Source organism: Leptonychotes weddellii, chromosome 4, assembly GCF_054177405.1.
Source record: "Leptonychotes weddellii isolate Sample4059 chromosome 4, ASM5417740v2, whole genome shotgun sequence".
In the NCBI taxonomy this organism is placed as follows: domain Eukaryota; kingdom Metazoa; phylum Chordata; class Mammalia; order Carnivora; family Phocidae; genus Leptonychotes; species Leptonychotes weddellii.
The window spans coordinates 115,321,155-115,332,742 of NC_138372.1; positions in this window are offsets into that span (position 1 = coordinate 115,321,155).

The following is an 11,588-nucleotide window of genomic DNA, read 5'->3' on the forward strand; positions in this document are numbered from 1 at the left end:
TAGGAAGACCAAAACATTCAGGATTTTGGTCTTTATTCCTTCACAAGCCATACAGGAGGCTGCCTGCGAAACTTTTCCTCCCTGGTGTGGCTCACACCTGCAGATCGGCTGAGGAGCTTCCTCTTGGTGCTGGATCCAGTAAAGAGATCAACCTCTTCACTTTCCCTTAGAGTCTTTAGAAGAACACAAGCTGGTCTCAGAGCTTTTTTTTATGTTTTCATTAAATCTCTAAGGTTGAGGTTGATTAACTTTTAAATTAAGCCACACTCTGAAATGAAGTTTAAAATGTCTTAACCTTCTTATAGGAGTGGAATTCTCACTAGTCATTGTTAGAGCTCACTGACGTTACAAATCTGTGGACGGATGTGATCCATTAAGGTGAAAGCAGAAAGGGGCTATAAAGTTGACTCAGAAGGCTAAGTGCTTTACCTTCAGGGAAGCATATATAAAAATCTGTCCTGAACCGTATATAGAGTAATAGTTAAAGCTTTGAGCACCTGGTTCTTAACTGGCCAGGCAAAGTCATATAAAATACTAACGTATCTTCTACTTACTGTTATTTTGATCTTTAGGCAGGTTACTATTTTTATTATACATGCTTAGGAATTTAGCTTCAGCGATCAGTCAACCCAGAGGGCATTCACTGAATACCAACCATGTGCCAGTGTAAACCTAAGATAACGTTTTAAGTCGGGAGTAGGTTTCACAGTACCTGCCCTGGTCTAATTCCTGGACTAATGGAAATAATGGTTATGTTCAGTAGTTCTTAACACCCTTTCACTGTGATTTGACAAGTTGACATTTTTCAGAGAGTTCAAAATCTGCAAGGTGCTGCATGCCTGGCTTAGTTAGCTGAGCTGCTTGGAAACATGGTACTAATGAGGCCAAGGTTCAATTCCCATATGGCCCAGGTTGTTTTGAAGGCTAACACTGCCTAGCTTCTTGATTTCCCAACAATAGCCATGTTCAAAAGGAAGACCACTCGAGAGAGGATGGGGCTCAGGGAAAATTTTTTATTGCTCCTGGAAAAATAATTTAAGGTTCATGAACTGTGATGAATTAATTCAGTAGTATCACCTCTGTCAACAAACACCATTTTAGTTAACGTGGCCTTGACAAATGGGAGGGAGTGGAACCCAAGATTATTATCATAAAAATCAAATTTCTGCGTGTGTAATGAAATGTCTGGAAAACAATCGCTATTTTTTTGAGCATTTCCTACCTATCCGCTAGTGTTCTAAGCTTTTTGCTATGTATTAACTTATTTAATCTTCATAAGAGTCCTATGAAGTAGGTACTTTCAGTAGCCCTATTTTATTCGTAAGGAAATTGAGGCAAAAAGACCTTAATCAATTTTCCCCAAGGTCACGCAGGCAGGCTGATTCCAGAGTTCCTGTATTAACCACTACACTCAATGCAGGCACTGTCTAGAGAGGAAATGCACTAGCTTGCCAGGCAGCTCTAAAATAGACAAGAGTTCTCAAAGGGCTAACTCCCATTTCACTCGTGAATGGTACCTACAGAATTGTTTGATTATTTTGACTCTATTGCTGGACCAACAACTTCATCAATTAGCTAAAATTAGGAAATTTTCATCCTTTTGACACTGCTAACACCTTAAAACTAAGAAAACATGCACTTGAAGGTTCCTTTGCAAATGTTCTTGAGTGTTTTTTAAAAAGTCTTCTGAATTAACAGCTGTCTTTAATATCCATTCAGTGAAGCACCATATAAGTTACTGCGGAAAATCGAACTAGACATTCAAAATAAAAATGAAAGACTTGGACTTCCTCCGTTGTCTTCTTCTCATCAGCCTCACAACCAAATGTAAGTCTCCTTCATGGAAGAAAGCCTCCTGTTGGCCCTAGCTTTCCAGCAGACTGCTCACATCGGAATGGCCTTACTTTTAAGCTGGACTTCTGAAAATCATTCTCATTCCTTAATGTACTGCAGTGTGCCTTCTTGCTCTATTCTATTGCAGTAAGACCTTCAAACATTAGCAGTCCTCTCTTGTAAGTGACCTCTCTCTTCACTTGGTCCTTTTATATCTCCTGCCTGCTTCACCATGTTTGATCTCGCTTGCCAAGCCTGCCTTCCTATTCATTATGCTCTGTCATTCCATGCCTTCCGAGTTTCTCCTAACTCTCCCGTTTGGGTGCTGACTCAGCCTGGCTCAAACACAGGCACTGCCTCAAATTCTTGTCCTTAGGCCTCTCCTCTTCTCACCCTCTGTTCTCACCCTGAGTGATCTCATTTCCATCCATGCCCTCAACAGTCCTTCTATATGGCTGATGCCAAAAATCTAATCTGTGTAGTCTTGACTTCTCTTCCAAGCACCAGACCTATTTTTCCATCTCCTTGCTAGTTATTTTTCTTCTGGTTGGCCTACCAATATTTCAGACTTCATTTGTCTAAACTGTGTCCCTGTCTCCAAACTATTCTAATTTATGCCTTACCAAACTGGAAATCTGAGTTATCTTTGGCTTTTCCCTGTCCCTTATTCCCTGCTTCTAAGGGTTTGCCAAGTCTTGTTGATTATGTTTCTAAATGCTTTTTGAAATCAGTGTTTTCTAAGTCTACTTCTATGCTAATAATTGAGACTTGTCATCCAAAATTACTGAGCACCTACTAGGTGTCAGGCATTGGGCAAAGGATGCAAAGTAGATAAGGCTGCCCTCCAACGTGAGAGAGGGGACAGAAGGAAACAAGTCACTAGTGTGACAGGTGTTATCATGGAAGGAAAGACGTACAACGTGGTCTGGGAATGCCGAAGTGGGAGAACAATGTGCTACTGGGACAGGGAATGGAATTGGCCAAGCATGTTGGCGGGGTTTGTCTGTACACAGCAAACAACCTCTCCCCAAGCACCAAATAAACACAATTACATAAGCAATGCTTCCTTAACCTGTCTTACCACACTAGCTGAGAGGGTTTTCTTTTTCTCTTTATGATATTTATTGTTCTAAGTGGGATCTGCCTCTCCCTTCTGGTAGTGAAAGTTTGAGTGTTATGAAAGCCTGTCTGTTCTGTGGTATGTGACCTATGTGAAATTTAAGAGTTGCCCTGTGATTTTGTGTCACTGACAGTAAAATACAGGAAATTCTATTGAAAAAGAACCATTCAAAATTGTCACTCTTGCTCTTACTAGAACCAGAAATGAAAGAAATGTATAACAACATTGAAAATGTCTTTTTAATACTATTTTTCATTTAAAAATGTTTAGAAACTTAATTTACTTAGTAGTACAAGTATAGTTTATTAGCTCAAAATTTTCATATTTAATCTGAATATTCTTGTGTTTGGGGTTTTACATTATTAAAATTATTAATATTATACATCAAGAAGTTAAATAATGGCAATTTTATATGGTTTAACCTAAGAAATCTATAACTTTTTTTTAGTTATCGGGATCAGTAGAATTGAGCGTGTATATTATGGTTCTTAATGTAATCAAGGGGAGGTCATCTTTAGGGCTCTATTATCAACATTCTTTATTCTTATTTGATCCTCTGATTTTCTTATTCCAGTAGATATTCTTGAATATTTAGTACTTTACTCTCTATGACATGAATATATTCGGGGGGGGGATGGTCTCAAACCAAGCGCCGTTTAGAAGATCTTGCGTAGGTAGTTCTTGGATTTGGAGCACCCTGAAATAGCTATGGATGTTAGAGGTGTGAAGAACTAGATCTCTCTATTTAAAGACAAAGTATCTAAGAACCAGGGATGTTAATATAACTAACCCTATGCAACTAAGGATTGATAGAACTGTGAGTAGAGCTCTTTCAGTTTGCAGAGACTAATGATATATTCAAGAGCTGGGAGAGAAAGAGAGGGAAGAATTAGATTTAAGACAGTATTAAAGCATCAACCTTGTCTCCAGGCAACCGTGACTTTCAAGATTTCCATTAATCCATAATCCTGTAGGGTACCTCCTTACATGATTCTCCCCACCAGATCTGTTGCTTTCCCACTGGTCTCCAGATCACCAGATGAACTATTTGGTGGCAGGAGGAACAGGTTCTTATCGTTCCAGGGGCTAGGATAAAATTTGCTCTTTGGTTCCAGTGATAGGGAAATACAAAAACATTTCTTTAAAGAAAATCAGGTTTCTAATGTAAAGTATTCAGTTGCCTTGACATATGTACTATTGGTCTTATTCCTAATGAGCCAGATAGAAGATTTAATGGAACAAACATTTCAGCTACTTTCTGGTTCATGTGAACTTTGGAAGTGTACTCAAGGAAATTAATTTTGAAGAAATTTGCAGATTACCAATTGCACTCAATGTGAGTTTTATTTACTTATTAATATAATGAAACTCTCAGTTTTCTGGCTTGTCAAAGTGTGTAATCTAAAGTGGAGGGCATAATTTTTAATGTAATACCGTGTTCTAGAGTCTCTCCAGACATAGATATTTGAGTTGTCTTAATTAATAATAAAAAACTATTTTGAAAGCATAAGATTGTCAATAGAGCAAAGACATTCTAAAATTATTGTTCTACTTTCAGGGTAGGCATATTTTAAAAGTTTTAGTTAAAGAAACCCAGCAATTGAAAACATGACCCTATTCTTCTGTAAAATACATGAAAGATTTGGAACTAAAATGTATTTTGCTGAAAAAAGTCACTAGTCATCTTGGTGCGCTGACAAAGTACTCATAGTTCTCTTTGAACATTTAAAAGTCTGTTGTATCATGCTCTAGACAAGCTTTTAGATTTTAAAAAAGTTGGCTAAATGACCTCTTTTAAACTCTTCTCACTCTGTCCCGAGCCTGAGGACCAGAGTGCTCTTCTAAAGAGCTGGATTTTTTATGAGGTGTTAAATCAACATTGCCAAATGTGACTTTGTGGAGCTCTCTTCAACCCCAAAGTAGTAGACTGATGCAGATGACTTGATCATTTGTGTATCTTTAATAGTCTACAATTAACCCTTCTTATAAGGAAATGTGTGGGATGTTTTGGTTATATATAAATCATCATGAATAGAATTGCATTTGTATTTATATAGGATGGAGGCCAGGAATCCCTCCATGTATCCATTTATATTTGTTCTGCAGACTTAAAAATGTTGGCAGGACAGGCTGCATGCATGTCATCTTGAGTAGTGATGCATTCTTGATAGACTGATGAAGAAAAATGGGTAAACCAGCTTGGATTTCCTAGACTTTTCTGGGGAAGGAGAGGATTTTGTTTCCAGAATACAGCAATAATCTCTTACCTCCGTAGAGTGCTCTCCAGGTCACAGTGTGTATTATCTCATATCCATTGTGTTTCACGATCCTCACAGCTACCCTGACTGCTGAGCAGGGTGGATAATACCCTCAGTTCAAAGTTGAGGAAACCAGCACCCAAGAGAATTTGCTTGAAAATGTAGTAAAAGTGGTCTTCATGTTCAATGTCCATTTTGGTACTTTCACCATAGGAGCCTTATGGTGTGGTTCCAGGAAGTTTGAACAGAGGAAGCTTTGGAAATCTTTAACCTGCAGCATTGGGCTGCTCAGGCTTTAGACTAAGCTGGTGGTTCATTTTTCCAAAATTGGGACTTCAATGATAGAATTACCAGTCTACTTGAAAATGTAGTTTAAGTATAGAATGGGAATGCGCAGTAAAGGCAAAGAGGCAATTTAGGCATCTGACCCTTGTGTAAATAGGTGGAGATGAAGAGGAAAGAGAACTCAAGCAAATATTTTAATGATTCCCAAGTAACTTTTTAAAGAGTTTGGATTCTAAATACATTGAAGCCTTGTTATAACATTGTTTTTGAAGTTTATGCTTTAGAATGACCTTATAGGTGAAATCTTGACCCTCTTTGGATGAAGTCCTAAGTTCCCTAATTTAATGAAAAATGGTATAATCATAGCCTGCTATTAAAGCTCTGCCTACTTTCTTGATAAAATAGCAATTTCTTCTCTTTGATCATGTTAGCTAAATAAAGAGGAATAAATTCTTTCCTTTCTCTTCCTGTTATTTGTATCTTGCCTTTCCAAACTAAATCATAAATCCTAAAAAATGGGGGCCAAATACTCTATATATTAGTTGTACAATAAATATTCATTGAATTAAATTACTTGTATAAAATTTGCTGGGTGCCTTACAGATAAATACTTATTATATACTCCATGTCTCTAGGCAAATGATCTTTCATGTAATTTTTTCACCATTTTTATTGAGAAATAATTGACATACATCACTGTATCAGTTTAAAGCATAGAACATGGTTTGGTTTACATATATTGTGAAATTACCACAGTAGGTTTAGCTAACGATCTTCTTATATAAATACAATAAAAAGAAAAGAGGAAAAAGGAAAGAAATTTTTCCTTGTGATGATAACTTTTAGGATTTACTCTCTTAACAACTTGCCTATATATGGTACAGCAGTATTGCCTATAGTCATCATGTACATTACACCTCTAGGGCTTATTTATCTTGTATCTGGAAGTTTGTGTTTTTTTGACCACCTTCCTCCAATTCCCTCTCCCCCCACCTTGTGGCTCTGGTAATCAGAAATCTGATTTCTTTTTCTATGATTTTTTTTTTTTTTAAGATTTCACAGATAAGTGAGATCATACAGGGGGTGCCTGGGTGACTCAGTCGGTTAAGCATCCAACTTCAGCTCAGGTCATGATCTCAGGATCATGGGATGGAGCCCTGTGCTGAGCTCTCTGATCAGCAGGGATTCTACTTCCCCTCTCCCTCTGCCCCCCTACCTGCTCATGCTCTTTCTCTCTCTGAAATAAATAAATAAATAATAAATAAATAAATCTTTAAAAAAATAAGTGAGATCATGCAGTATTTGTCTTTCTTGGTTTTACTTATTTCACTTAGCATAATACCTTCAGAGTTCATCCATGTTCTCATAAATGGTAGGGTTTCCTTGTTTTTTTTTTATGGCTGAATAATACTCCATTGTGTGTATATATATATATCATATGTATATGATATATATATCACAACTTCTTTATCCATTCATCCATCGATGGACACAGGTTGTTTCCATGTCTTGGCTATTATAAATAAGGCTGCTATGAACATGGTGGTACAGATATCTTTTTGAGTTAATGTTTTCATTTCCTTTGGATATATTCCCAGAAGTGGAATTGCTGGAACATATGGTATTTCTATTTCCAATTTTTGAGGAAATTCCATACTGTTTTCCATAGTGGCTGCACCAACTTACAACCCCACCAACTGTGCACAAGGGTTCCCTTTCCTCTACATTCTCACTAGCATTTATCTCTTGTCTTCTTGATGATGTTGTACAATTTTTAGTAATTTTTTTTATAATGGCTCTAAGTCCCTTGTGCATATATAAAATATCTACCTACTTAAATAAGATAGATTTTGACCTCAAATTCCATGGCTATTAAATATTATGTATATGAATATGCAGAATGTAATGAGTACATGGCCTTTACTAGTATGAAGATCACTGTAGTATCATTTAGTTTTTTTAATACTGTACTTGGTTCACATTCGAGCTCTGAAATGCCTTGGCTGTGAAACTCTGGGCAAATGACTGTAGTGTTCTAAGCCTCAGTGCCCTCATCTGTAAGACGATGAAGAGAGCTCAGATGAGTGTCATAAGAACTGAATGAGGCGATGCCCAGTACTTGGCATAAAGAAAATTGTCCTGTATATTATTTAGATTATATTGAATTGAATATATTTAGTGATGGATAGACAAATGCTTGTTCCAAATAAGACAATTTTAAGATAAATGATATCCATGAGTGGCAGTTGAATTGCTTTCACAATTCTTTCCAATCTGAATAAAAATGTTACAGATTTTATGTATATGTTTGGAAAGAGAAATCACACAACCATTCACATTTCTAATTGATTTTTTTCATCCCAACTCTGGATATGAGGTCCTGTTTAAAGTTATTTTTTAAGTAGTAAATACGTAGTAAGTATTTGGTTCCTTTGACCTGTACAGTTCACTAATGTTTGCCTCTTGCAGCTTGTTCTCACTGCTAGGTTGTCTTTTCCAAAGATGACAATGCCTCCCATCCCACATGTGACCTGCCTTATCTGAAAACACTGCCAAAGTTACTACAACTCTAAGATGGTAAATTATGTTGTAGGGCTGCCAGGAATCCTTTCGCTATCAAATGTTTACCAGCCTTTAAGAGGCAAGTACTTCCTTATTACATAAAATCACTAGTTATATGGTTGAGTGGTTTCTTTTGAGTAATTCCTGACAGCTGCAGCAAAGAGAAGGAAGAAGAAAAACCAAACGGATTTGAGAGAACTCAAACTATTAATATACCATAGAGTAGTGATTCCTAACTTGGCTTTTATAAGTGTTTACTAAAAATGCAATGACCTAGGCCCCTTCCCTGGAGATTCTAAGTCAGCGGGTCTGGGGTGGGGATCCAAATCTGTCTTTTTAACAAGTGGGTCAGACAGTGCTTCTGATCTGGCCACTTTGGAAAACACTGCATATACAAACCTATGAGAGTACAAGAAAAGCCTCAAGGAAACTCTCCTTTATTCCCCCCCGCCCCTGCCATTTTAGAAATATCAGTAAGCAATGAGAAACAGCAAGAAAAAATAACCTATAATATTATTTCTTAGGATTATTGTGGCTGTTAATAACCATTATGAATGAGGGAACCAGACTGTCTGGGTTCAAATCCAGACTCCTCCATGACAAGGGCAAACTTGGGCAAGTTATATAATTTCTTTGTGTGGTGATTCTTTATTTGTAAGAAAGCAACGATAATATTACCTTCTAGGGCTACTTTGAAGGTTGAGTCTGTACAGGTAAAAGTCTTAGAATAGTTCCTGGAACTCATAGTAAGTACTCAGCAAACCTTAGCCACCATTAAAAATAATTTCAGAACTAATAATAGTAGCATACTCCTACATTGTAGTACATTGTCTTTTCCAAAGATAACAATACTTCCCATCTCACACGTTCTTCCACAGTGTGATCTTGCTACTCCTCACATCAAGAGGAGAGTCTCCTCTTTCCTTGAATATGGGTTAGCCACCTGCTTTGGCTCATAGATTATAGTGGGACTTCCAAGGCATGGTCATAAGAAGTGAGGCCACTTGCTGGAATATTCATGCTTGGAGTCCTGGGATGACATGTGAGGGCTCTGATTACTCTGAGGCCGCCATGCTGGGGTTGGGTGAGTGGGGGGAACCAAATCACTTGGAGAAGTTACATGGAGGCACTCTGGCTGACCATCCTAGTCTTCGATTCATCCCAGCCCCGGCATGGGAATGAAGGAGGCTCTAGGTAGTTTCAACCTTCTGTTGTGGAGTCATCTCTAGCTTTCAAGTCTTCCCAGCTGGGGTCCCAGACATTGTGGAGAAGAGATACAGCATTTCTTCCTGCCCTGTCCAAATTTCTCAGCCACTGAATCTGTAAGCATAATTGCTATTTAGAAATATCAGTAAGCAAAGAGAAACAGCAAGAAAAAATAACCTATAATATTATTTCTTAAGATTATTGTGGCTGTTAGTAACCATTATGAATGAGGGAACCAGACTGTCTGGGTTCAAATCCAGACTCCCCCACGACAAGGGCAAACTTGGGCAAGTTATATAATTTCTTTGTGTGGTGATTCTTTATTTGTAAGAAAGCAATGATAATATTACCTCCTAGGGTTACTTTGAAGGTTGAGTCTGTGCATGTTGCTATTTTAAGCTACAAAATATTGGAGTAGTTTGTTATGTAGCAATAGTGGCTGGGACATACATCTTTCCAACTTCATAAATGTAATGACCCTATGTTTTGTTCACTACTCAGTCTTCTTCATCTAGCACATAGTAGCCCTCAACTATTTGTTGAACGATATACTGTATTTTAAACAGTTCCTTGTTGTTGGGCAACTGGATAGTTTTCCACTATTCTCAGTGATTCTACTTTTCAGAATAAATACCTGGAAGTGGAATTGCTGAGTCATAGAAGATTGCAAATGGTTTCTATATGGAGATATTAAAATATTCAACTGCTATTATTACCCTCAAAGAATTGTCTAGAGAGAGCCTGCCAAAGTTAAACCATCAATATGCACCTTAAAGAACTAACAGGTCCTGGGGCGCCTGGGTGGCTCAGTCGTTAAACATCTGCCTTCGGCTCAGGTCATGATCCCAGGGTCCTGGGATCGAGCCCCGCATCGGGCTCCCTGTTCAGCAGGAGGCCTGCTTCTCCCTCTCCCACTCCCCCTGCTTGTGTTCCCTCTCTTGCTGTATCTCTCTCTGTCAAATAAATAAATAAAATTAAAAAAAAAAACCTAACAGGTGCTAATGAAATACACATGACTGGCTTATAAACCAGAATAGTGACTTTTGAACAGAATACCAATGTCTTAACTTTAAAACAGCTAGCCTTATGGTTTTATACTTGATGTCTAGATATCCAAAAAGTAGTTAAAAAGGGCCCATATGCCGTGTCAAGTATTTCTGCAAATCTAACTTATCTTATGTGTTCTAGAATTAAGGCCAGGTGCTAACAAGCATAATGAGTTTCATTTCTTTTGGTCAAGCCTGTAAGTGACTCTGTGCTGCTGAAGCATTCTGATATCGAAGTCCTAGGGATTTGGAGGCATAGTTGCTATAGCATATACTATTAGCAGAGCCACAGATCACTTTCTGATTTGAACGTACCCCATCCATTATCTGACCAACTTCGACAAGATACAGTATGGTAGCCAAAATTAAGGGCCCAGTAGCTTGAGTGTCTAACTCCTCATTTAAATAAATTGCTTATTAGCATCACAGCTACATTAGTAATTTATATGATTTCATAATATTACTGTGAGAACTTGCTGTTTTTTGATCTTTTGGTAAAACCCAGATTTCAAAGCAGAGCACACATTACTTAATGTAACTTGTTTGGTCATCAAAAACCTTTCAAATCATGTAATCTATATGGACAAAACAATATAAAACCATAGAGACAGATAGTTGAAAAATACAGATATGTACATGGGGATTACCATTTGCAATTGCTCCCAACACTGAGGAACATGTTAAGTTGTTTATAAGCATGAACTTATAACAAAGGGAAATTGATCACTTTTTTCATATCTAACATATTTGGAAAAATCTTGCTTTTTTCTATTCACTGAAGAGTAAACATAATAGATTAAAAAACACTGGGTTTTGAGGTCAGAGGGGTCAGACTCTAGGTAGGTGATCTGGGACAGTCCCTGGACTTCTATGTACCTCATCTGTAATATTGGGATAATATTATCTCATAGAGTTCTGTGAGGACTAAATGAGTTAACATATGAAAGATCCAGTCATAATGGATGGCACACTGGTGTTCAATGAATGTTAGTGGAATCCAAATTTATCTTTCTATATATCTGTCACTGGCTTTCATAACTGGGGCATCCTCTTCCTTGGAAAGTAGTGTAAACATAATAATTCTGAATTTTTTCTAGCTACCAGATAGTTCAACCTTATGGTGATCTGCAATTTTGTCAAACTGTCAGGTGAGATTACATCTCTCTTTACATTAGTTGTGTTACTGACAACCCAGGAAACACCACATTCGAAAACTACCTGATAACATGAGATACTAGATAGATGATGAATTGTGTCTATTTTGTCTTTTTTTTAGTG